Source organism: Mesocricetus auratus, unplaced genomic scaffold (genome assembly GCF_017639785.1).
Source record: "Mesocricetus auratus isolate SY011 unplaced genomic scaffold, BCM_Maur_2.0 Super-Scaffold_100018, whole genome shotgun sequence".
Taxonomy (NCBI): domain Eukaryota; kingdom Metazoa; phylum Chordata; class Mammalia; order Rodentia; family Cricetidae; genus Mesocricetus; species Mesocricetus auratus.
In genome coordinates, this window is record NW_024429199.1 from 32327749 (window position 1) to 32355501 (window position 27753).

General features: G+C 41.3%; 1 protein-coding gene and 1 long non-coding RNA gene across 5 annotated transcripts in view; one reads left to right on the plus strand and one right to left on the minus strand.

Moving 5' to 3' along the window:
• Plagl1 (PLAG1 like zinc finger 1) overlaps window positions 1-27753 on the minus strand; it is a 79636-nt gene that overhangs the window by 43378 nt on the left and 8505 nt on the right. The gene's annotated exons all lie outside the window — the stretch shown is intronic.
• LOC121144474 lies at window positions 23762-27514 on the plus strand. Of its 3 annotated transcripts, none has more exons than XR_005881837.1 (5): window positions 23762-24197; window positions 24379-24436; window positions 24681-24809; window positions 26761-26983; window positions 27343-27514. It is a non-coding gene; the product is annotated as an uncharacterized LOC121144474 (long non-coding RNA). The 3 variants fall into 3 exon arrangements; XR_005881838.1 differs by having other exon boundaries at window positions 27348-27514; XR_005881839.1 differs by having other exon boundaries at window positions 26761-27514.

A 27753-nucleotide genomic window follows, 5' to 3' on the forward strand; every position in this document is an offset into this window, starting at 1 on the left:
AGCAACTAAATGTGCGGTCTTAACTCTAGGTTTAAATGAACTCAATGGTCGCTGCCAGCCTTTCCTTGATTACATTTATCTAGTGAAGACCGCGGGCTATCTTTTTCCTTAGGCCATTTTCTTAAGTAAGTGACTTACACATCAGAGAATAATGTTTTTCTCTTTATATGTCGATTTAAAAAAAACACAGGTATTTTGATTTCACAACTTATAAAATCTCATAGAACACGAAAGCAATTTCTTTACCGATTTTTTTAAGCGGGGGTTCTCACGTAGTCCAGGCTGGCCTTGAACTCCTGGTCCCCTTGCCTCCACCTCCTAAAGGCTGATGTTATATGCTTGAAACTTTGTGCACGGCTGCCTTACTGATGAAAGATCTCCGAGCAAAAAGCCTGAATCCTGTTTAAGTGTTCCTCAGAGGTCACTCGGTTTTTCTGCTTGAATGCCTGAAGAATTATTTATCAAGGACCAAACGGCCTACTCTCCCCCCCCCCATCCCATATATATCATGACCTTTAGTTTTTGAGTTACATTCTTTTAATGAGTTTAATATTCCGTTCATGCTATATCTGAATCAGCTTCGGTTTTAGGACTGAGTGTTGTTTTTGCGGACTATTTCTCCTGTGAATTCTTTAGGCTTTAAGGCAAGGACGGGTAAGAGGAAAACAGCACGTGAAAACAGCTACGACGGGAAATACAGCTTGCCTGGGCAGCTCAGCCCTCACTGGTGAATCCTACAGCGCTTCACCAGACCCCTCCTCGTTAGCAACAGCCCCTTCCCATGAACTCCAGCTGGGGTTTTCAGTAGAATACAGCACCCCAGGAGGCGAGCTGAATAGCAGTATTAAGTGTTCAGTTTCCTGGACACTTCACAAGGATGCTACTGACTGCTTTCCAACGTGGAAGATTTTTGTGAATTCTCAGGATTCAGTATGATTTTTTTCCAACATGTCTCAAAGGGGTGGGAAGACAGGGTGGATATAGGCATACTGTGGACATATGAGACTTTAATAAATTGGGCATCATAAAACTGCTGCAGGTAAAGTGTATCTGTAATCCTGGCATTCCCCAAAAGGCCAAAACAGAAGATGGAAAAGTTCAAAGACAGCCTGCACTAAGTAGTAAGACCCTGTTTGGAAAAGGAGGGGGGCGCAAGGAGGGGGGACAGCAGAATTTTTTCTTTCCTTGGTTATTTTATCTGCTATTTTCTTTCCCTTGGGTGGTCTAATTTGGACTTTATCCTGCTTTCCTGAAATATGCTCATACAGGAATCTTTCATTGATAATAAATCATATGAAACCATTTTTTTCTACATGTTATTTTTCAGTGTGCTTTTTTGAATATGAATGGTTTCCCTGGTAGCTGTGACATCTAAGCTTTTCCTCGGAAACACAATCCCCAAAAGGTTTTAGGACAGAGGCCTTAAATAAATCTCCACGAGGTCCAAACCAGTGAGGAATGACGGCTCTACACTAACGTCGGGGGGGGGGGCTATACCGCTCGTGCTGTGCTGCGTCATGGCTGCTTACAGCAACTCAGCAGTACCATCCAATGTGTATTCCTTTAAAGAATGACACGTGATATATTTTTTCATGAAACCCTCTCATTTTTGAAACACCACAAACGTCAAAAATGTCTCTCATGGTGAAACCGAGCCAGAGGGTCTCCACTGAAGTCCCTTCGGCGGCAGTCAGGAACTCTGTAATTATTCTTTTTTTTTTTTAAGTACTTCCAAGCATGGTTTCATTCCACAGACTCTTCACTAACTTTTTAAAAATGTCTTTATCAGTCAGGCGTGGTGACTCTATGACCCCAGTGTTTAGGAGGCAGAAGCAAGAAGATTAGGTATTCAAAGCATTCAAGGTCTCCCTTGGCTACATAGTGAGTTCAAGACCAAACTGGACTACATGAGAAACTAGCAGGAAAAAGAATGTTTTTCGTTACAAACAAAAAGCAAGATTGATGTTGAACTTTACACGACAATGAAATGTGTCAGAGCCCTTCACTATCAGGGACTATGTTTTACTGGGGGTAGCAGCTATGACAGTTCTAATATTTACACCATGTGAACAGACAGTTGATACAAAATATGAACACAATAGTCAAATAATAGGCGACAGTATCATTTTTCAGTCATGTAGAAAAGACATTGAGCAAAATCTGACATTCGTTCTTGAAAACAAAAAGTTGAGCTATAGGGGACCTTCCTTGGCCTGCTAATGGGTGGGCTCATTTCCTATAGCTGTCACAATAAATTACCACAAATGGCTGGTTCAAAACAAGAAACTCATTTTCTCACAATTCTAGGAGCAAGAAGTCTGAAATAAAAAGTATCAGCAAAGATCACGTGCACCCTCTAGTGGTCTTTGAGGAGAATCCTTCCTTGCTTCCAATGGGTTTGGGTAGCCACAATGTCCCCATCTCTGCCTCCATCTCTAAGTTGTCTTCTTGGCTGGTTTCTCTACTCTATCTTTTAAGGACACTTGTCATTGTGTCATATTTAGGATCTACCTTAATTACTTCAATACAAGTATAGTATGTAATGTTTTTTATATGGCATTGCCTCAAAACTAGACCTGTGGATTTCCTGGTCCTTTCGGTATATAAATCCTTAATTTAGAATGAAAAGCTCCCCTCCCACTTTAAATATATAAATCAAATAAAGTAAAAAACCACAGGTCCAGGGATTAGGGCATAAATGTGCATGTGTTGGGGAAGGTGTTACCTTTTAATCCTTTGTGCTGGTAAAAAAAAAAATCATATCTAATTTGTTGTAGAAATCTGATGGACTGATTATAACTTTACATGGAAAGAAAAGAACACAGAGAAGAAAACACAACCTTAAAATGTAGGTCTGGGTTTTTCTTAAGGAAAGGAGGAAGAGGGGGAAGAGGGAAGTAGAGAGGGAAGATGAGAAGCAAGGGAAGAAGACAGAAGGAAACTGAAAAAGGAAGACGACGAGATAACTGGAAGGCTGACGCCATCTGGTGTTAAGACTGTAAAACTATGAAAACTGAGCCTGGAAGGGACTAGCATCAGGGAAAAACTGGGGCAGAATACTGAGTCCAGACACAGACCTGTATCTGTTTTGTCTGAGACAGGCTCTTACGCGGTCTATGACAGCTAGCCTTGAGCTTGCTATGTATTGGAGAATGATCCTGAGCTCTTACTCCTCTTGCCTGTACCCCACAAGTGCTGAGATGCTGACCATCACTCTCAGCTTAAGACCTGTTGATTTTTTGGCAGAAAGTATAATCAATCAGGAAAAGAAATAATGGTATGGGTACTGGTTGTTTACATGGGGAAAACAAAACCCTCTACTTGCATTTAAAACAAGAAAATAAAATCAAACTAGATCACAGATCAACATAAAACACTGGCAATATACAATTTCCAAAACTGTTTTATTTGTTGTAATAGGTGGCTAGTCCATTTAGCACTTTAATGTGGCTAGTCCAAACTGAGATGAACTAACTAATCTGTGAAAATTACACTTCTGTTTTCAAGTACTCCGGATTAAAAACAATATAAATGTCTCATTAATAATTTCATAACATGACTGGCAAGATGGCTCAGCAAATAAAGGCTTTTGACAAGCACACTTAATGAGCCACAATGCCACTCCTGGAGGAACTGCCTCCACAAAATAGTTCTCTGACCTCCACACACATGTTGTGGTACTGTGTGTCCTACTACATACAACAAACACATAATACATGCTAAGAATAATTTTGTGCTGACTACATGTTGAAATGATAATGTTCTAGATATATTAGTTTGACTAAAGCATCATGACTTAAGTTTGCTGAAGGAAGCTGTTTGTACTATTTTTCTGTGGCTACTGGAAAATCTAAGCTGATACATATGACTCACACTTCCGGCAACTCTTATCTAGACAAAACCCTGGGACAGGCAGTTGTTTTGCAGGCTGCACAAAATAATGATCTTGAAAGAATAAAATTGGTAAGGGGATTTACTAAAAATAAAATTGTTGGTTCTTCAGAAGAGACCACTTAAGAAGATGAGAATTCAAGCTTCGTCCTGGGAGAAGATATCAACAATATACATCGCTGATATGGAACTTAGAATATTTGAAGGATTCATGCAGCCCAACATAAAATAAGAATGTTGTAAAAATGAGTAAAACATGTGAAAACAAGCTGACCAAAGAGGACATAGAGACATCTAGCAGTCATACAAAAGACGTTTAAAATTATTTTCCCAGTGCAAAGTAAAACTAAAGTGAAATACCACTATATGCCCACTATTACAGCAATCATTACAAAGACTGACAATGCTTCAATGTGAAAAAAAAGGTAGCTAAAAGGAAAAGAAATTGTTGCAGTTTGAAAGTTTCCTTGTTTCTTCGTTTCTTGAGACAAAGTCTCAGTGTATCGCCCAGTCTGATTTGGAACTCATATAGTCCAGACTAGCCTCAAACTCTTGGTTACTCTCCTGTGTAGGCATGAACCACAATGCTAGGTTGTAATATTATCTTATGAAACATATGTATGTTTGTTTTAATAATCCAGGACTTCTACTCTTATTTAACCAAGAGAAATGATACCATGTCTATACAACTCCTTGCACACAAATGTTCATATTGGTCCCAAACTGGAAATCCAAATGTCAGCAATAAAATAAACATGTTAATATTCTGAACAGAATAAAAGAATACATAAAACAGGGTTCTGTATCCAAGAAATGATAGTAACATACTACAGATGTCTTGGTTTCTTTTACTATTTCTGTAACAAAATATTCTGACAAAACCAATTTAATTGGGAGTGATTTTGCTTTAGCTCACAGTTCAAGATTACAACCCCTCATTACAGAAGAAGTCACAGTGGCAGAAGCTTGAAGCAGTGGTCACATTTGAACCTGCAATTAAAACAAACAAACAAACAAAGACAAAGAAGTAGATGAATGCATGCTTATTGACTTCTCTGCGCCCCTTTTCCACTTACACAGTCCAAGATCTCATGCTGAAGGGATGGTCCCACCCAAAAGTGAGTCTTCTCACATCAGTTAACATAATCAAGGTAACCCCCTCATACACACACACACCAACAAGAAGTCCATGTCAGTAATTTAACACCTGTCAAGCTGGGCGGTGGTGGTTCACTCCTTTAATCCCAGCACTTAGAAGGCAGAGGCAAGCAGATCTCTGTGAGTTCAAGGCCAGCCTGGTCTACAGAGTGAGTCCCAGGATAGCTAAGGCTACAAAGAGAAACCCTGTCTCAAAAACAAATTTTATAAAAACTTGTCAAGTTGAGAATTGAAATGAGCCATCATTCTCTATGACCATACTTAATAGTTCAAATCTATAGTGACAAAACTCAGATCGTCTCTCCTTCACTTTCTGTCTACTAAAAAGTGAAAACTGGCTCAAGAGCACCTCAGGAATCAGTTTACTCCAGCGAAGGCAGGTCCCAGAATTTGAAGGAATTGGTTTATTATGAATTTATTTGAGGAGGTTAGCTTGCCATAGTGCTCATGTGAGGTCAGTGAACAACTTGCAGGAACCCATTCTCCCTTCCACCACATGGATCCCAGGGATAGCTAGTCTGGCTTGGTAGCAAGAACTTTTACCCACTGAGTCATATGCCTACCCAGCTCCAGAATCTGAAAGATGCTTAGGGAAGTGTCTTCCAGGATTCTGCTTCTCAGTTTCTCAGAGACTCTTGCAGTCCTGCAAAGAGGCCGGTACAATGCTCCAAGGACTGTGATGGTTAATTTTGTCAAAGTTATTGGATGGAGGGTATCTTGGAGATTAGCCAAGTACAGCACTAGGTATGTCTGTGAGAGCATTTGTAGATGGAAGTTTCTGTCCTGCCAGGTCCTCCAGCCTTTCAGTCCCAAATAAACACACAGAGGCTTATATTAATTATAAACTGTTTGGCATGTTTCTCAGGCTTATTACTAACAAACCCTTATAACTTAAATTAAGCCATAGCTCTTAACTATATTTAATCATGTGGCTTGCTACCCTTTTCTCAGTAAAGCATCATCATCTTGCTTCCTCTGTGCCTGGCTGGCAACTCACTCTCTGCCTTCCTCTCCCCAGAATTCTCCTAGCCTGGTAGCCCCGTCTATACTCCCTGCCTGGCTACTGACCAATCAGTGTTTTACTAAACCAATATGAGTGATAAATCTTTACAGTGAACAATAAATAGCATTATCCCACATCATTTTCCTTTTTTTCTTTTAAAAACAAGAACCCTGAATCTAATATTCTTTTTTTCTTGACCTTTATCCATAACAACTTGTAACCAACACATTAAACAAAGACAAACATTCATTTTTTGACAATGTGGGTGTAGTTTTCTATGCTACTCCCTGCTGACTGGGGAATTTAGGATTAGGGTCAAGTCCTGACTGAAGTATGCTGTGAGGCTGGGTCATCTCAGCCAGCAGCCTTGAACCTGTTCTGGGTGCAGAACTCAGAAGAAACTGCAACAGAGCTTCTCTGAATCATTGGATCATCTGGGCCATCTGTTCCCATGGGAGATTTTTCCGGGGGTATTCCTCAAACAAACCTTATTTTTCTTAACCAAGAATGAATCCACAGCCTCTCATTTCCTGCGGAAACAAAAGCAAAACCTCTTCTCCAAAGTAACATTATTTTTTACTTAAATTTGAAGCCAAGGCTTTTTCAAAATATATAGGTTGGATTAATCCAGCAGCAATTATAATCAAATGTCTTTTAGCACTGTTGCTCCTTCTTCAGCAGTCAAACAATTCAAAGGCAACACAGTAACATACAGTATCCAGATTCGTTGTATATTTTCCATCTTTATGTGGATTTTTTGTTTTACTTTATTTCTTTTCTTTTCTTTTTCTTTCTTTCTTTCTTTTTTTTTTTTTGAGACAGGGTTTCTTTGTATATTTTAGTCTGTCCTGAAACTCACTCTGTAGACCAGTATGGCCTTGAACTCACAGAGATCTGCCTGCCTCTGCCTCCCAAGTGCTGGAATTGAAGGCAAGCGCCACCACACACAGCTACTCTATTTCTTTTTCTATCCTTTCTCTTTTCTCTCCCAAGTCTATGTATATTTTAAGCACACTGTAAACCATTTAGAGGTTTTTATTTTTTAATCTAAATCAGTCTTTACTGTATATCTCTATCTTTTTCTGACCACATGAGTCTTTAATCTGCTAAACAGCATGGCTAGGATTGAAATGGTGGCTGGCTCCACCCCATTCCTTAGCTTCCTGAGATTCTAGCTTCATGGCCGAGTCCTGGCTGGAGGCATGATTACTGCCACAATTCTGTCTAGGTCACCACCAAGAAGCATTCCGCTGACTGCTCATAAACACCATTTAAGTGTTTGGTAGCAGATTTTTGCCTCTAACACTGAGTCAGGAAGCCTCTCTTAAAGGAGTCACGCCTCTGCTTGCCTCAGGCAAACAGAGCCCACCTGAGAAAATGCTGCTACCAGGAAGCCATGCTTGACGCTGTGCTTCTGTGTTTAGGATCCTTTTTTAAGTTTCTGTCAGGTTTGACGTAGAAATTCTTGACAAACATTTGGGCGCCACACGTACATGGAAGTTTCTGTCCCACCCAGTCCTAAACTGTTTGACCAATTGCTCAGGCTTATTACTGACAAACTCTTACAACTTAAACTAACCCATAATTCTTATCTATGTTTAGCTGTGTAACTTGGTATGTTTTCTCAGTCTCATCTTGCTTCCTTTGTGCCTGAAGAAAGAAGGTCCCTGAAGGGGCATCTTCTGAGGCTTGCCCTTGCTCTGTTCCTTCCTGTTACTCCTCCTCTCTGCTCCCTGTCTATCATCTATGAGCAACTCCTCCATCTTCTGAAATAATACACGAAATGAGCCTTCCCCTGTGAGATTGCTTCTGTCAGATATTTGGTCACAGAGATTACAAAAGCAACTAAGCAGATGCTGTGTAAAGAGTGGGGGGTGTGTGGGGGGGGATGACTTCCACAAAGCAGAGAGGCTAGACCCATCTCTTAGAATAATTGCGTTATGTGAGATTTCCTGCCTGGTTCCACAGCACCCTTGTGTTAGGAAAGTCCTGTGTATATGTCAATAAAGCACTGTTGGCCAATAGGGAAGCAAGATAGGTGGGACTGGGAGTCCAGGAGGACTCTGGGAAGGAGAAACACAGGGAGTCAAGATGTAACCACCATGGGGTAGGAAGCCCGGAAATTTCTCTGGTAAGAGAAATACTTAGATTAACAATTATGGGATAAATACTTAAGTCAGAGCTAGCCAGTAAGAAACAAGCAAGGCCAACAGCTTCATAATTAATATAGCCTCCTGTGTGTTTATTTGGGACTCATGCAGCTCTGGAATCAGGCTGGTGGGAAGGCTTCTCTTTACATAATGGTGATCAGAAGTGGGATCATGAATTTCCACGCAGAATGACAAAAGCTTTAAAGGAATTTTAAAAACAAAAGAACAGAGAAAAGCATGGGTTTTTGGCAGCAACATTTTTCTCAGGTGGGTTCTGTTTTGCTAGCAACAAGCCAAGACTCACACGGCTCGCTTAAAGGAGTCTTCCTGACTCAGCATAAAAAAAACCCAGAAAGGTTCTTTTAAGAGACTCTGCTAACGATTGAAAGGTGTGTATGTACAGCTGGAGGTGGCAGTGACCACATCTCCAAGCCAGCAGCTTTTGCTGGATGTCAGCATGGACTGAGGCAGTGAGCTGGAGTCATGCTTACGCCCGCCATCTTGGAAAAACTGCAGTTTAAACAGCCGCGGTTTTAACAGATAAGACACGTGGCCAGAAAAACATAAAGATTTACAGTAAAGTCAGACGTGGATGAAAAAAATCTCTAACGGTTTACAGTGTGTTTAAAAATATACATAAGATTGAGATAGAAAAAGAAACAGCATACTGGTAAATAGAGAAGTCGGATGTGGTGGCTCAAGCAGGTAGGATTTACTCCAGAGGCAGAGGCAGGCGGACTTCCAAAGAGAAACCCTGTCTCAGAGAAAAATAAATAAAAGTAAAAGAAATAGAACAGTAATAATAAATAAATAAGCCACGTAAATATGGAATATACACAGAGAGTCTGGATACTCTACGCTATTGTGTTTTTCAGTTTTTTTATTGCTCAGGAAGAACAACTGCTAAAGTACACTTGATTATAAATGCTGCTAAATTAATTCAACTTATAGCTTTTGAAAATGCCTTGACTTCAAAATTTAAGTATAAGGATATGTTACTTGGGAAAGGAGTTTTTGTTTATATTTCTACAGAAAATGAAAAGCTGGGGATTCCTTCCAGGCTTCTGTGGTTTGATGAACCAAGACCCTCAGAAGCAGTGGGCCAGGTGTTCCAACAATTGAGACAGATAAGATGATGCAGCCTTACAGACCCCAAATATAAGGACTTATACAGGTTTCTGAGTTTTGTCATGATCCCCATGGTATGAACAGTGCCCCTTTCCAGCACGAAGCAGTTTGGAATGAGCGACGCCCTAATTCCCATCTTGTTTACAAATCTTTGTTTTCATTTAAATGGGATTGTTTATAATTGGTTAATGATCACAACCAATCTCTTTTTAAAGGAAAAAGGGGATTATGGTATGGAAATGAGTACTTTGTATTGGTATGGTTTTTCATTTATTGATAAATTCAGGGTCAATTTTGTGATATGTATTTCTCCTCTTGATTAAGTATTGTGCTTATACTGATCTTTTAAAAATAATGCATAATTAAATACAGACTATAGATAGTTACTTATAATAATCAGATCTTATAGTTGGGTAAGTTAGGTTTTCTAGATATACAGAAATATATTTGAGATAGATAGATAGTCTTCAAACCTTTCAAAGACCTTCAGAAAATGGCATTTAAAATGGTTTAGGGTTTTTCTTGACAATGAGAAATGTCTGCTCCTGGCAGCACCAATTACGTCTGAGAGGAAGATGGGCATCGAAGAAACTCGTTATGGAGTTTGCTTTCAACATGGCAAGATTAGCCATTTGGGCAAGAAACTGCTCTTGCCTAGACTGTTTGACTTTTGCTGTATAAACTGGATATGCAGGACCCACAGGAAAGTGACTTCTGAACTCAAACAGTCCTACAGGGTTCCTGCTTCATGGAAGAGTCTACTAGACTTTCTGCAGGACACAGAAAAATGACTGACAGACTGCCAGTGCAGATGGACAGTTTGAAATTTCCTGCTTTGCTGAAAAGTCTTCCAGACACACTGTGGCCCTATGGGCTGAAGTTGGATGCCCCAACATTACAGAGAAACTTCAGGTGACTGCCCAGGCAGCAAGATGTCTCTGTCAATTCTAGTGTTTATATATTATCCTTCTGTGGTCTTTGATGGAGTTGAAGACAGATAGTTATAATTATAGTTTTCCTTAGTTATGATAAAAGATAACTACATATAGGACTTTGGACTCACAAGGATGGGATAGATGATATTTTCTTTAAATCTTGCTAAATGTTGATAGACAAAATATTTTAACTGTGTTCTTAATAACTGTTCTGTTATATATAATTTGACTATGTTAAAGTTAAGACATTTCTTTTTGTTTAAACAGAAAAGAGGAGATATTGGGGAAGTCCTGGCTATATGTCAATAAAGCACTGTTGGCCAATAGGGAAGCAAGATAGGTGGGACTGGGAGTCCAGGAGGACTCTGGGAAGGAGAAACACAGGGAGTCAAGATGTAACCACCATGGGGTAGGAAGCCCGGAAATTTCTCCGGTAAGAGAAATACTTAGATTAACAATTATGGGATAAATACTTAAGTCAGAGCTAGCCAGTAAGAAACAAGCAAGGCCAACAGCTTCATAATTAATATAGCCTCCTGTGTGTTTATTTGGGACTCATTCGGCTCTGGAATCAGGCTGGCAGGAAGGCTTCTATTTACAGCCTTGCCCCCAAATGAACACACAGATGCTATATTAATTATGAAACTGTAGGTCAATAGCTTGGGCTTCTTATTGGCCATCTCTGCTTTAATTATTAACCCATAACTACTAATCTTTGTTTTTCTACGTGGTCTTATCTTACCAGAGAACACCTGACTTAAGTTCCTCTCTTCCCGGGCTCACATGATGACTCCTCTCTGCCTACATCTACCAGAATCCTCCTCATCTCCTAGATCCGCCTACCTTCTTGCCTCATTTGCCACAATCAGCCAATAAGAGAAAAATATGCAGAAGACATCTGCCCTCATAATTGCTTTCTTTTTTACATACTTTGTACTTTTGTTTTGTTTGAGGAAGGCTCCCTAATAGATTAGGATAACCTCAAGATCACTCTATAGTTGAGACTGGCCTTTAACTCCTGATCCTCCTGCCTCTACTCCCCTGTTGTGGATCTGTTCACACTGTTACTCTGAGACTGTCAATAAAGTTAAACCTTGAATCAGAGGGTGGAATCCACATTCAGCTGGCCAAAACAAACCATAGAGTTTTTGGCAGATTAGGATAGAGAAACACAGGAAGGAATAGGGAGGTGCTTGGAAAGATTTTGGGGTCTTTTTGATCTGGGAAGGTAGAGATGCAGGATCAGCTCGTTGTTTCTGTTACTCTGTGGGTATATCAGGTTTCTACCTCAATATAAAAGAGTGACTTAGATAAATGTTTCATTCTCCCCTGCTCGGGTTATAGACATACACCACTATACCCAGTCTATGTACTTTTTTGTATTCATTTCCTTCTTACCCACTCTGTGTGTTTCCTGACTCAGCGATATAAAGCAAATATTCCCTTCTATAGTTTTTATTTTCTTTAAGTGTTAGGAATTGAACCAAAGGCCTCTCACATGTTAAACAAATACTATGTCTCTGACCTATAACCCAAGACACAGGATAAATATAAATTAGATATTTTAGTAGTAAAATTCAGTTGTTTTATATGAAACTAAATGATGGCATTAATATAGTAAGAGAAAATCCACCTTTTCCTTTTATCAGGAAGCAACTGAGATGGTGAGTAATTTAAAGTAGAGTTAACTGCATCAGTTTTCATTGCTGTTTCTTTCAGCCCAACATAAAAACAAACAAATAAAAAAAAACCAACAACAACAAACAGGGCAGCAAATTGACAATGACTGACAAAACATTAGCCTCGGAAATAAATTAATAAAAGTTTTCAGATGTCAAATGCTGATAATTTATTCTACTTTTCTACCTTCTATAAAGTTTCATCAAAAATTGTTTGCAATAGGCAAGAAGATAACACAAAAAGGGGGAAGTAATAAGTGCTTTTTATAATCCAAAAATAGTACCTCCTTTGCTTGAGTTAGGACTCCAAGAAACATGGGAGAAGTCTCATTCGGTACCTGTGGCTCTTCCCATCCCTCCCGGCATCCCTCCCGGCATCCCTCCCAGCATCCCTCAGTATCCGTGGCTCCTCACATTACTCCCAGCATCCCTCAGTACACTGTGGCTCCTCCCAGCTATCCCAGCATCCCTCAGTACACTGTGGCTCCTCCCAGCTTTCCTAGCACCCCTCAGTACCCCTGGCTCCTCCCCAGCACTCCTCACTGACCCCCTACCCTAAACCTCTCCCTCCCAGGAGCTGGGCTTTTGCTTCCCTTCCCTAAGCGTGATCCCTCTATAACTCAGCCATTTTTGCTATGCTAGCCTTTTGGCCCAGGCCATCTATTTTGGTCTGTAGGATCTCTCTTGCTCTCCCTCCCACTCACTCCTCTTCTGGTTTGGTTTAGTCTGCCGGCCATGTTCATTCCGGGCTCGTCCCTCTGCCTGCTTTCTCTCTTATGTGTAGCTCCAGGCAGGCCTCAAACTCACTATGCAGCTGTGGTGATTACAGCGGTCGGTCACATTTGGTTTTGCACAGCGGTAAAGATTGCATCCCAAGTGTTGTGCATACTAGGCAAACACTCCCAACTGAGCTACATCCCAAACCCGTTATCCGCTGTTTTGGGTGTTTGGTTTTTTTGCAATATGGCGGTCAAACCTACAGCTTTGTACATGCCGGGCAAGCACTCTACCACTGAGCTAGTAAGTCCTTTACCTCTCAGCTGCCTGATCTAATGTAAAAGGATACAGCAGGCTAGCCAGACCCTTTTATATCCCCTTCTTCCAAATGTTGCTGAAAGAAGGACATTAGAGGAGAGGCATGTGCAGCGGTCGAGAGCATTCGATGGGTTCTAAAAGACGATCTTAATGGCCGGGGAAATGGCTCAGTCACTAAAAGGCTTGCCTCTCAAGGCCCTAAGTGGAAAGCTAGGCTCCAGGTGGCCATCTGTGGGGCAGGAGCCAGACACAGATGTGTCCCTGAATGCTCACAGGTCACCTAGCCTCGCCTACATGGTAAGGTTCCGGAACAAGGAGAGACACTGTCTCAAACAAAAAATAGGAGGCACCTAAGGAGTGACCACCTTGTCCTCAGCTCCTCATGCATAAACACCCACGTGCACACACATTTATACATGCAACAGAATTAATTTTGAGAAGCAGAGGACTTGTATGTAAACTGGGGGCTCAACACAACAGTATTGGGGAGCAAAGTCAAGGTCATCAGCTACATCTTCATAGTACAGAGGAAAACAAGGAGGGGGGGAGACACACTAAAAATGTGTCACCTGTATAAGCTAGGCTGAGAGAAACCCTGCTTAGAGACCCAGAACAAGAGGTCTAACATAAGAGAAGTACCAAAAAGTCAAAACAGAATATCAACTACTAGGGCAAATTGGATAGTATACTTGCTTTCTACATAGTCTAGCACCTATCCCCTTACAAAAGCCACAATTACAGTGTTACCAAAAGGGAAAACTGTAATTTGTTTACAGGAAAGAGACCTATTAGACTCTCCCTTAAAAAGGAGTCAAAGTTAGTGCCATTCCCTCTTTGGGGCATACATAGCAAGGATAAGAAAAGGACCTATTCCTTACAAGTAGCATAATTACAGCTACAAAAACATGAACACCTTCTAGGGTATGTGGGATACAGATCTGAAGGACAAAATCAGGGGGAAAAGGACTGTCTGTACATCACACTCACTGCGGCACTGTGCAACCATCAGAATACACGCTTGAGCTAAGAGATGAACGGATTAATGCTTCTCTGTTGATGAGTGAGAACTGCACTAGTCAGTGGTAGAATATATTGTTATTAAGCCAGGTGGTGATGGCACATGCCTTTAATCCCAGGAGACAGAGACAAGGACAGTCAGGGCTACACAAAGAAGCACCGTCTCAAAAAACCAAAATCAAACAAACAAAAAAACCCACAGGGTACAATCAAGAGAAGGATGAGCATTTTGTTAGGTGAATAGGCTAGGCATAGAAAAGCAAGTACCACATGACCTCATCTATATGCAGAGCCTGAAAAGCCAAACTCATGGGCGTAACATGGTGAGAACTGGGAACTTAGAGGGCATATAACTTACATAGGGGCAGCTAACAACACAGTATCATAGGCTTGGTTACAAAAAGAGGACTGGGAGTATAGTACAGCTGGTAGAGTAATTGGCTTGCACACACGATGAAGTCCTGCCTCTGAGCCTCAGCATCACACAAATCCAGTAATGGCGTTGTACACCTGTAAACACAGTCCTTAGGGAGTGAAGGCAGAAGCATCAGTATTTCATGGTTACCTTTGTCTACACAATGAGTTCAAGGCCTGTTTGGGATACGGGAGACCATCTTAAACAAATAATAAGAGTATTAAGATAATAACTCTTAAGCTCCCACAACAAAGCAATGGCGAGTATGAGATAAGATATACAAGAGCTTGCTGTAGCCATTCCATACTATGTGTGCACACCACGTTTCACCCAACATACACAATTCTGTGTGTCAACTGGACAAATGAAATGATGACAGTGAAAACTGCTGCCTGTTACTCTAACACTGATTTAAATCGCCCCAGCAATACACTTTTTAAAAACCATCATCCATAATGTCAAACTAGCAATTAGCATGTGCTTCCTAAATCAATATACTGAAAAAGACATGTCACATATGTAGCATTCCTGCAGAAAAACATTCTCAATATTTAAATGATGGAATAATTAGCAAGCCAAAGTTGTGGTACATTAAAAAAAAAACAACTTAGACTTCAGGAAGCATCGTTTATAAAAAGAATAAGTCTGAGATTCCAAAGCAAATGAGATTGAAAGGACTAAGCTGAGTGTGCTACTCAGTACCCAAGCAACTCCTGGCTTGCTGGTTTTAATGCTAAAATACTGAATGGACTTGAGTGTGCACTGTACCTTGAATAGTGGGTTGAGTTTCCTAAGGACAGCAACTGATCTGGGGTTATACAGGAGAAAGTCACCATTTCTAGAAGACACATGTTGAGGAACGTAAGGTTAAACAATCATAAATCTAATTTACCTACTCAGCCAGTCCAACAAAATACACTGGCATTATATATTACCAAATGCAAGGGATGAGCACAGAGTTTTAATGTACGATTCTCCCAGGTTTTTATTTAGAAAGATTTCAGAACGACAGAAAAGTCACTATAGGAGAATAGAGAAATCCCTCCAGGTCAGATTCAAACATCTAATTACGATGTCCCTTAATTCAGTTTGTTAGGAACTTCTTAGGGACCACCTTCCATAGTCGCAGACATTCCCCCACAGAGTTGGGCTCAGCATTGCCTCCAAGTCTTACTGAATTGTTTCTTACACAGTCCCCCATGTTGTCGGGTTGAAACTGCAGTCCCCAGTGTGGTGGTGCTTGGAGATGGAGCCATTGGGGGGATGGTGAAGAGGAGCTTGGGATGGGGGCCAATTTTACAAAGGGTTGCCACAAAGCCAGCTTCCTCCCGCCTGGTCCCCTCCTCTTCTACCTTCACCAAAGACCACTGTCTGAAAACCAGGAGACAAAATCTGGGGTTACTATAGCTGCACTCCCAGCCAGCAAAGCTGTCAGAAATTATACTCCTGTTTAAGGCTCCCAGCCAGAGCTGACAGAGACATGCCTGGGACACAAGAGGCTGCTAAGTATAGACGAAGGAACTTGCCGGAAGCCTCTCCATGGCAATCTAGTTGAAGCATGCACTACACTCCTCCACAGAGCCATTAGGATGACAGGAACATGATGATAGAGGGGCAGGGATGGACACTAAGTGGGTAATGACTCATCTGGACGATGAGTTCTGAGCGAGTCCGAATGTATTACAATCACTAATTGAAGCCGGAAAAGGACTTCACACTCAGGGCTGAATTAATCACATCACAGGGTAGGCAGGACAAGCCACTCTACATGTTCAGTTTTGTCAGAACTTTTTTTTAAAGGGAATTTTAATTATTTTTGTTCTAAGGTTTTGTTAACCTACTTGTTAAGAAAAAGTCTTCCATCCTTACCCAGTCTGCAAGGTACTATACTATTGCGCTTAGCAAGTGGTTCTAATATCTTGTACTATTTTTTTCCTGATGTTCAGAGGACATTTTTGCAGGGAAAAAAGAACTCTTATATTAAAGTGTGTGTGTGTGTGTGTGTGTGTGTGTGTGTGTGTGTGTGTGTACTTGTTGGCGGGGTGGGAGTCAGGGGTACGCTTACCTGTGCAAGATGCATGTGAAAGCTAGGGGTTAATATCTAGTGTCTTCCTCTATTTAGCTTCACCTTTAAAATTGTGTGTGCACGCCCAGGCGCACACATGTACTCATGAGTTGAAGAGAGGGCCACAGCCTATGTGTGGAGGTCAAAGGACAACTTGCAGGAGTTCTTTGCTTCCACAACACCTGGTTTGTCAGGCTTGATGGCTCGAGTCATTGCTTTCTGCCCCACCTCACCAGCCCCCACCTGAGTTTTTGAGACACAGTAGATGTCGGTCAGCCAGTGAGCACTCACTGCAGTAGTTACAAACATAGGTCACTGTCTCTGGCTTTTATATGGGAGATGGGAATCTGAACTCAGGACCACATACCTGCATGAAAATAAGCACTTTACACACAGGGTCATCTCTCCAGCCCTTGAAGTTCTTTTGAATATGATGGAATGGCTACATAGCAAAAGGGGATAGAGAAATTCTAAAGTCTGCTTGCTTTCTTGGCTGCCTACAAATGTGCTTGGAAGGTACGGAAAATAGAAACTATTCCTGTAAACAGTACTCAGAGGTGCACTCTGGTTGATTTTTGCCCTCTTGTGATTGTGAAGAGGCTGACAGATTAATTTCATTTTGGCATACCATCATAGCCACTGAGCTTTTAGGTAGTGAGAGTAATAAAATTCCACAAAGAAATCCAATGCACTCCCTGTATGGACGAGGTAGTTCCTTTTTCCTTTAAGGAAACAAAGGTAAAACATCCAACTGAATGTTGGTGGCATTACAACGGGGTGTCAAAAGACCAGGTAGTCATAGAAATGGACATAGAAAAGCACCTGCTCCCTAGCCAGTAATGTAATATTCCTATTTTGTACACAGGGCAATCAAGACTGTGGAGCCAACAAACAGGAAATAGAAGAGGAGACCAGAAGGTGGCTGGGGAAGAGACTATCCCATCTTTCTGGCTGGCCTCCCCATCACAATCCTGCCTCTGCCTCCCGAGACATAGGATCACAGGTGTGTGGCACCATGCCTAGCGGTCCAAAGGGCCGTGTGTGTGTGTGTGCGTGCGTGTGTGCGTGTGTGATTGCATATGCGTGCACATACCAGTGTCCATGTGCATGTGAGTATATGTACAGATGTACTTGCAAGTGGAGTCCCAGTGTCAATCTGAGGTATCATTCTTAAAGAGCCACCCACCTTGTATCTTTTACATTTTTATTATTATTAGTGTTCTATGTGTGCCCATTGACTCATATACCTTGACCCACATGTGGTGGTCAGAGGGCAACTTTGTGGAATTGGTCCTTTCCTTGCATCTTTATGTAGGCTCCAGGAAATTGCCTGGCTTATGCAGCAAAGACCTTTATCTGCTAAGCCATTGTTAGGTCCCCATCTTCTGTTTTTGAAACAGGATCTCTCATTGGCCTGAAGCTCACTGATTAGGTTAATTAAGCTGACTGGTAGGTGAGCCAAGGCGCTGCCTGCCTCCACTTTCCCGGCACTGGAATTATAAGCAAAGCCTGCATTTTACATGACTACACAGGAGCAGACTCAGCACACAGCAAACCTGTTCTGAATCGATATGCCTCTCCAGCCCCTCAAAGAGGGTTTTTTAAATCCACGTGCTCACGACAAATCTGGTCAAGATTTTAAAAAACGCTTGGAAATCGAGTATCTGATAAAAGGTTTATCTTAAAACTTAAAAACAATTCAATTTTTTAAATGCACAAAAGATCTAAACAGAGCTCAACAAAGGAGATATGGAGATGCTATATAAGCATATTAAAGGGTGATCAATATCATTTTTCTTTAGGGCAACATGTATAAAAAAAGACACCACTATCCACTTATTAGACCAAATGCTGCCAAGGATTCAGAGCAAGAACCTATCATTGCAAATGGGGCTGTAAAATGGTCCAATCATGCCAGAAGACATCTTGACAGCTTACTTCAAAGTTAAAATCTTGCCACATTGTCTAGCAATCACGCTTCTTGGTATTTATATGGTTGCTAAGAAACATGTACACATACACACACACACACACACACACACACACACAGCCTACACATGCATGCTTTTGCTTTGACCAAAACCTAGGAGCAACCACAGTTTTGCTGTGTATGTAAATGGATAAGTAAAGGGTTTGAAAAGACTTGAAAGGGGGAATATTCCATAAGAAAGACATAGAAGATGTCTGACTAGATGAACACGGGGCAGCAATGCTCTTCTATATGATGATGCAGTGATGGATATACAGCTGTGTGCACTGTACAAAACCAGAGCACTGCATTGCGCAAACCATAAATACAGTAATGGATGTCAGTTCTCGAAGATCAAGCAGGAGGCCACAGGATCCTGGATAAGCCACTGACATGAGAACCCAACTGAACTACTGATACTGATGAATGGTATAAAGTTATCAAAACGGGGGAGGGAGGTGGACAAAAGAAAAAAACGTGCTGATCTGAGAAAGTTGGGAAATGACAGAGGACAAAAAGAAACTTGAAAGAGTTCCCACAATCTGGTGATAAAGTTTCCCACAGTGTATCAGTGGACAGTTCTGAAAGCACTGACTATGTCCACTAGGAGTAGGAATGGGGACAAAGCTTTCTCATTGCTGGGGAGGAAAGCTATAGATAAACAAGAGAGGGGACTGCAATAGACAGTGTAGTACTGACTTAGAGTCAGAGCTGTCATGAATCCATTGTTTGACTTAGTGCGGACACTCACGGGTCTGTAAATTATGTTTCTATGTATACGCACGCACATGTGACTAGATACACATAAGTTTTCTAGGTGTGTCTGCTGATAAGACCTACATGCAGTAACAGAGTAGCAAGCAGAAAGCCCAACACCTAGATCTCTGCTCCTAATACTGTTCTGCAATGAAAGCAACCAGCACCCTTGGAGAAACTGCTCAAGTAAGGGTTCGGGCAGGTGTATATTATAATGCTGGAAAGCAAGGGGGTGTTCTAAAGCAGTATGTGAGTGGGATACAGAAGCCAAAGAAAAGCGCTCCAAATAACCAAAACCAGAATCGTTTGTGGAAGCAAATAACTTGTGTAGGATTGAATGGGAAACAAAGCGGGTAGTAACTATTTATATCAGCGTGAGTTTATGCTGACATAAATAATTGAGGAAGGAGGGTTCTGAATAATTTATGTGGGTACTGTGCTTTCAAGGAGGTGGAGCAGAGCTCCCGCCCCATCACTGAGCATGAGCTGCTCATGGGGCTTTCCTTCCAAAACACAGCATAGACACAGAGGAATATAGATAGCTTGGTGGTCAAGAACCCACAAATGCCACCTACCCTGGGTGATGGACATCACCGGAGGTGACATGCACTCAGAGCACACCCTCTCTTTGTTCACATCTGTGGTCTTCTTCCCTGACCATGAGGAAGCCCTCAGAAAACCTAAACCGAATGATTTTAGATAACAACTAACCATTACTTATTGAACTATCAAATTCATTAAAAAGGAAAAACTACAAGAGACTGTCAACAGCCAAGAGGTCCCTAATGGGACAATGCTAAATACCACAGGGATCCTTGATAGAGTCCTGGGACAGAGGAAGAACAGTGGGAGACAATGAATGGGATTCAAATAAATGACGGTGTTCTGGTAATAGTAATGGGTCATTTCCAGCTCATTGATTATAACAACTGTACTGTAGCAACATGAGACCATCAGAGGGAGAGCTTGGTGCCACTAATACTGGTGCTTCCTGCATTAACTTTGTAAGCTTAGAATAAATCTAAAGGTATCCTAATATAAAAGTGTGTTAAAAACGTGTGTGTGTGTGTGTGTGTGTGTGTGTGTGTGCATGTGCAGATAGGTGAGAGAGACAGAGGGAGACATACACAGAGAGAGAGAGAGAGAGAGAGAGAGAGAGAGAGAGAGAGAGAGAGAGAGAGAGAGAGAGAGAGAGAGGAGAAAGCATTCGCCTGGGCTGTAACTGGATTCAGTCAGTATGTGAACTCCACCACTCATTCAGTCAGGCAGGAACACCACACAACAGGCAAAATCTGTTTTTAAAGGAATTTCTGTCATTTAACCAGCTCTTTGTGAAGCATCCAGTTCTGCCATTCTGCACGTTACATATTTACAGAGGGTCTAACCTTCCAGAGAGTCTACAAGGCACTGGGAATTCAAACTCCCTAAACAGTGGGTCACAGGCCATCAGTAACTCACAGAATCAGTATAGGTCACAATCACTATTATTTGTCTCATTGAAATGAAAGAATAAAAAAGTTTTCTATTGCTTGAAAAATACATATCAGAATGCAATTAACATAATAAAGGTTTGGGAAAAGGCTTATTTTGTGCATATTTTGTGTATATGTGTACTATAGCTATTGCTATAAAGTATATTTCTGTGGGTTTTTTCTTTTTAGTTTTTTCATATAATATATATTCTGATTATGGTTTCCCCTCCCCATAAAGACATTTTTTAAAAATTTTCTGTCATATATTACATCCCAACCACAATTTCCTCTCCCCCTCCCCAGTCTTTCCCTCCCACATCCCCTCTCCCCCAGGTCCACCCACACCTCCATCTCCTTTCAGAAAAGAGCAGGCCTCCCAGGGACATCAACCAAACATACCACGTGTTACAATAACACCAGGCACATACCATCATATCAAGGCTGGACGAGGCAAACCAGTAGGAAGACAAGTAGGTAGAAGAGTCAGAGACAACCCCCACTTCCACTGTTAGGAATCCCACAAGAGCACCAAACTACTCAGGCATAACACATATGCAGAGGACCTAGGTCAGACCCCTGCAAGCTCCCTGATCTCTGAGTCATGGTCAATTGATTCTGTGGACCATGTTCTTTGGTGTTCCTGACCCCTCTGGTTTCTCCAGTCCTTTCCCCCTCTCCTCTACAGGACTCCTCAACCTCCCCCTAATGTTTAGCTGTGGGAATCTGAATCTGCTCCCATTAATTGCTGGATAAAGTCGCTCTGGTCTCTTTGGTGATAATTCTGCTAGGCTTTGGGACAATGCTAAATACCACTCTGCAGGCAGGACAAACTGTTAGTGTCCCAATCCCTCCATTGAGGACTTGCCGGGTTACAGAAGATGGCCAATTCAGGCTCTTTGTCACCCATTACTAGGAGTCATTGCCAGGGTTACTCTCATAAATTCATCCAGTTTCCATTACACTAGGTTTCTACCTCTCCTCTGAAGTGCCCCCAATTCCAGTCATTTCTCCCAGTAGTTTAGCCCCCCCGCTTGATCTCTCCTATTCCTAACCTCACCTGCCCCAAGTCCACCCTTGAAATCTATCAGCAGCCCTCAGAATGCAAAAAGATTTTCACCAACTCCACATACGACAGAGGGCTAATATCCAAAATACATAAAGAATTCAAGAAGTTAAACAACAAATTAAACAATCCAATTAAAAAATGGGGTATAGATCTAAACAGTAAATTTTCCAAAGAGGAATCTCAAATGGCTAAGAAATACATTAAAGAAATGTTCAGCATCTTTAGCCATCAGGGAAAAGTAAATAATTAAAACAACTCTGAAATTCCATCTTACACCTGTTAGAATGGCTCAGATTAAATAACACAAGCTTCTCATGCTGGAAAGGATATGGAGCAAGGGGAGCACTCCTCCACTGCTGGTGGAGGACACTTTGGAAATCAGTATGGTGGTTTCTCAGAAAATTGGGAATTGATCTACTTCAAGACCCAGCTATACCACTCTTGAGCATATACCCAAAGGATGCTCTACCCTACCACAAAGACATTTGCTTAACTATGTTCATAGAAGTTTTATTCATAATTCCAGAAACTGGAAACAACCAAGGTGTCCAGAAACTGGAAACAACCAAGATGTCCCTCAACTGAAGAATGGATAAAGAATGTATGCTAGTTCCAGGACACCCTCCAAAGCCACAGAGAAACCCAGTCTTGAAAAACCAAAAAAAAAAAAAAAGAAGAATATATGCTACATTTACACAATGGAGTATTAATCAGCTGTTAAAAACAATGGCATCGTGAAATTTGCAGGCAAATGGATGGAACTTGAAAAAAAATCATCCTGAGTGAGGCAACCCAGATCCAGAAAGACAAGCTGGTATGTACTCACTCATAAGTGGATATTAGATTTAAAGCAAAGGAGAGTCATACTTCAATCCACAACCCTCAGAGAGGCTAAGTAACAAGGAAGGCTTAAGGAGGGACACAAGGATCTCCCTGGGAAGGGAGAATAGGATAGAAGTACATTCTTAATGTAGGTTAAAGCCCAAAGAGTTAGAAAACTACTATAATAAATTAGGCCCTGGCCTTAAAGGTCTCCAGACAAGTAAATCTTAGAAAAAGGACAAATAAATCTTAGGAGGAAAAAAAAAACAACCTCAACTATAGTTTGATGAATTGCGTGGGGTCAGGTAGAGGGGAGGAACTTACACCAAACAAAACAAAACAGACAAAAAGCAAACAAACAAAAAATCACCTTACACCCATTCACATACTCCTAACCCAGGAAATTACTTAAATTATTTAAGATAATTTAAGTAGTTCACTCCACCATGTACCCAAAGAAATTCAGGACAAGTATCTAGCTCAACTGATGCACAAATTTCTCTACAAGCATCCTAACAAATTTCAGATGGTATTTCTATTGAAACCCCTATCCCATGAATTATTGTTAAGTTCAACTATGCCCAAGCCCCTGGAACACTCAAATTTCTTACACTGCTATTTCAACTTGAAATAAATGTATTGGTACACCTCTAGATTTCTTTCACACAAGCAGAGGAAAGCTTATGTTCCATTTGTGTTTAATATTTTTGGTAGAAAAGTTTCCATCTAAGGGTCAAGTAAGTTGGGGCTGGGGATGTGGCTAGCATGCTTGTAGCCTAGCATCAATCCATAGTTCTGCTAATTAACTAAGCAAATACATTTTGAAGATGTAATCTGTCCACTTAAGATCTCCAAGTTAAGTCAATTCACTTGGCCTTCACAATGAAAATTAATAAGTAGTAGTAGCAGTAAAATGCACTTTTAGTAAAACATAATCTTATCACAAGTGCAAACCCTTAAAAATAAAGAGATTCAAAGAGAGAAAGGAGGCAGGTAAGGACCTTCTTTTATTTCTTCTATGGTTTCTTGAGTGAAAGGTAGGGAGGAAGAGAGAGCGGGGCAAGCAATAGGAGTCTATTTGGGGGAGATGAAAAGAAGTTGAACAAAACAACAACCAGAGTGACAGCTGAACCCAACCACTACCAGTCACCCGGATGAACAGGAGAGCCTGAATAAAAGCCACCAACAAATCCTGAGATTGCATAGCCGCTGGATTTATGCAAATGTCAGTGTTCCTCTTCAGGAACAAGGTAAGACATTTAAGACAATCTTTTCACTGGGAAACAAACACTTTGCTCTGCTAGGGGGAAGTTTAATCATTTGATGGAAGAATTTCCATTTCTTCAGGCATGCACCGACGTGCACAGACTCACATGTAATCTGACCCTGAAGAAAGGCTTGTGCTGGCACCCTCCCAGTGACCTCAGAGTATCGTGCATTGTCATGTGAGAATAACAAGGTGCCATACAGGGTTATGTTAAGGGAGAAAAGAGGACCAGGAAACCAAGAAATCAAGACTCCGAAATGCAAAGGGTGGTCGCTTTGAGTCTCAGTATGTCAAGGAATTCCAAGACAGCACAGGCCACTCTTCATCACTTATTATAATTGTATGCTGCAACCGAAGCAAAGTTCCTTGGTGAGGTTAATTATTTAACAACACACAGTTACTCTGTAAGCCATTAACTTTTCAAACATTTGCTTCTTTTGAGTTCTCTAAAATTAACTGCTACCCTTAACAGCAATGGAGTGATTGCTCAGGGGTATTAGAAATGTTAGAATAAACTACTCACATCTTTATTTTTTTTAATTTTTTTCAGTTGGAACTCTTCAGAATCCTGGTGGAAACAACCTATCTTAATTGTGGCAGAACCAGGGGTGAACACATTTGCTAAAACTCGGGCTGTGCAATGCGTTTGGCTGTATTTTGTGACAGTTTCTAAACTAACTCGATAAGCCTGTGGGGGCAGGGGAGGCACTATCGAGTAACTGGGGGGGAGGTAGGAGAGAAAGTTTTAGGGTTTCAAAGTTGGAAAGAAGAATTTAAAAGAGGAATAAAAATTCACTGCTATGATGTAACTTTAGGGCGCTGCAGTAAACCGGGGTTGTGCCTTCTCTACAGTGAAACACGTAAAAGAGAACATTCGCTGTGGTCCTGACATCTGACTACAAAGGAACGGAAGGGACTCTGGCTAAACCACCCTACTCTACAGTCATCCATTTTCTCTGCCCTATGCTGGAGCTCCTGAGGGTATGGACAAGGTCAAGTGGACCTTACCACAGGCCCGACTCAATATGTAATTCCTTTATCACATGGCCCAAGCATGGAAATCAGAGGACAACTCTGTGGCACTTGTTCTCTCCTCTGTCACCTCTGTTTATATAGGTTCCAGGGATCAAGCTCAGGTCACCAACACCTTACCTGCTTTTTATCCACAATGGCACCGTGTGTTTTTCCCCCAAACAGCACATTTGTTTTGGGAGTGTATGACAGAGCTAAGCATAGTTGCACATGCCTCTAATTTCAGAACTTTGGAGGCTGAGGCAAGAGCATCTACAAGTTCAAGGCCAGCCTGGTCTGTGTACTGAGAGTTCTCAAAGTGGGGGATGGGGGGAGGGAGGCATGGTTGTACATCCATATAACCGCAGTACTTGGGAGACAGAGGCAAGAGGGTCAGAAGTTCAATACTATCTTTGGGCACATAACGAGTTCAAAGCCAGACAGGGCTACATAGCATAATTTAATAAACAAAAATAAATCTTTAAATAATAAGGTATGCCATCATCCAATTATAAGTGGGTTTGTTTTTGTTTTTTACTTTTCTCTCCCTGTATTTATATAAAAGATCTGGAATAAACATAGTCTTGGTTCTATACTCAATCTGAACACCTCCCCAAATCTTTTTTTACGAACATATTATTATGCTGTTTGAGGAACTTCCTGTGGCCATTACTTACAGACTGTTCAGTAACCTGCTATCTGGCTGTCTCACAATGGAAGTACTCTTCTCCAGTTTTGAAACTTCTGTATTATCAGCCACTTTACACTTACAAAGAACATAAATGAACCTTTTGATACATTGAAGTCACTCCTTAGGTCACTAGGCGGTGGTGGCCCACGCCTCTAATCCCAGCACTCAGGAGGCAGAGGCAAGTGAATGTCTGTGAGTTCGAGGCTAGACTGGTCTACAGAGCGAGCTCCAGAACAGGCTCCAAAGCTACACAGAGAAACCTTGTCTCAAAATAATAATAATAATAATAATAATAATAATAATAATAATAATACATTCTACTATCAATTAATACAGCTCTCACTCATCGATAACTATTTGAAAAGTGTTTAATATTCTTTTTTTTTTTTTTTTTTTTTTTGGTTTTACAAGACAGGGTTTCTCTGATTGGAGGCTGTCGGTCCAGCCTGGCCTCGAACTCACAGAGATCCGCCTGCCTCTGCCTCCTGAGTGCTGGGATTAAAGGTGTGCACCACCACCGCCCGGCTGTGTTTAATATTCTTAACCACCAGGGAAATGCAAATTAAAGGTGCTTTGAGATACCAACTCACCCCAGTCCGAATGTCTACTAACAAATCTGACCCAAATATTGGAATGGGCGTAGAGAGGGAAGACTCTTATTAACTGTTGGTGGGAGTGCAAATTAATATAACCATTGTGGAAATCAGTTTGGAGATTTCTCAAAAAAAATTAAAATTAGAACCCAGCTATTTCACTCTTGGGCATGCACTCAGAGAACTCCATACCCTACCAAGGAGATTATTTGTACTCCCTTGTCAATTACTGCTCTAGTAACCACAGCCAGGGAATGTAACTGGCAATCTAGCTGACCATCAACAGATGAATGGAGAATGGAAGTACGGCTTTCCTTGAAATTTAAAGTTCAGCTTTAAAGCTATTCAGCTCTGAAGAAAAATGAAATCGCAAAATTTGCAGGAAACTTAATCAACTTAAAATGTGTAATACTAAATGAAATTACACAATCTCGTAAGGAAACCACACGGTGTCCCTCACACACAGATCTCAGCCTATAACATATATATATGGGTGTATCTGTAAGCAAATGTACACGAGGGTAAAGAATAACGGGAAAGGGGAAATGGGTGATAAAGGACAGGATGCAGGTAATGGGTACTTGAGTCACAGAAGAGAATGTAACGCTAATTGTTTTTCTATTTTTAATTCTGACAGGTGTTTACATTTTTGGCGGTAGGTAAGTGCATAGAAACACAGTTGCTAGTGGAAGCGTAAAACCCACTGGGAAACTCAACAGCCTCAGAATGGCTTTTCTAACTGTTGGGGCTGGTTAATTATGTGTGTCTTTTTACTATTATCTGAGAGTTCTTTATGATCTTAATAAACAAAAAATGGAGGCGCATGGAAGTTACGTAACATCCCTCGGGCAGCGTGCTCGGTAAGTACAAAATCATATCAATCATATCTCAGTGTGGTTTAGAGTGGCTCTAAAGACAGGTTTTGTCCTTGACTCCACCCAGTGTCCGGAGAGGCGGTGCCCGAGACAGTGGGTCCTGCAAGGCAGAACAGAAGACAGGACTGGGCTAGTAAAGGATGCCCCTGAGGCTGGAAGAGAGCAAAGAGCCATGGTGGTTGAGAGGACAGACAAGGGGCAGCTGTGGGCAGATGAGCGGGAAACCATCAGCAGTTGCTGATGCGAAGCCTAGGTTCGGGCTTTTGTTTGTAATGAGACAGGATGTCAGGCTTTGTCCCTGAGAGCAAGAGAGGTTTTCTCCTAATGTTTATGTGTTTGCCCAGCACAGAACACAATCAAGGCCAATAAAAGAAAAGAGATCCACAATGCCACAGATGTACTCAACATCCTCGTTCGGAAATGACATGCACATCTTTTACTGAAATGTGAAAGCAAATTTCTGAACTACCTTTGATTGAGAGCAAATAAATTAAATGCATCTGTGATGTACTGTCACCATGAGGTCCTTAATGTCAGAGATGAGAACTGGCTCAGCTTCCCGCCCAGAGCCCTTCCCGGTATTTTTATCTTTCCTTTTCTCTGTAGAAGAGGACAGCACTTGTGTCCTCATTTAAAGTTAGCTTTGCTTCTAGATTTATATCCCCATAATTAGATTATAATTTAGCCCAAGGAGCAACTCTCTCACCCATGACTCTCAGAATTATGGTAGTACTTAAGTACATCTCTGTTCTTGC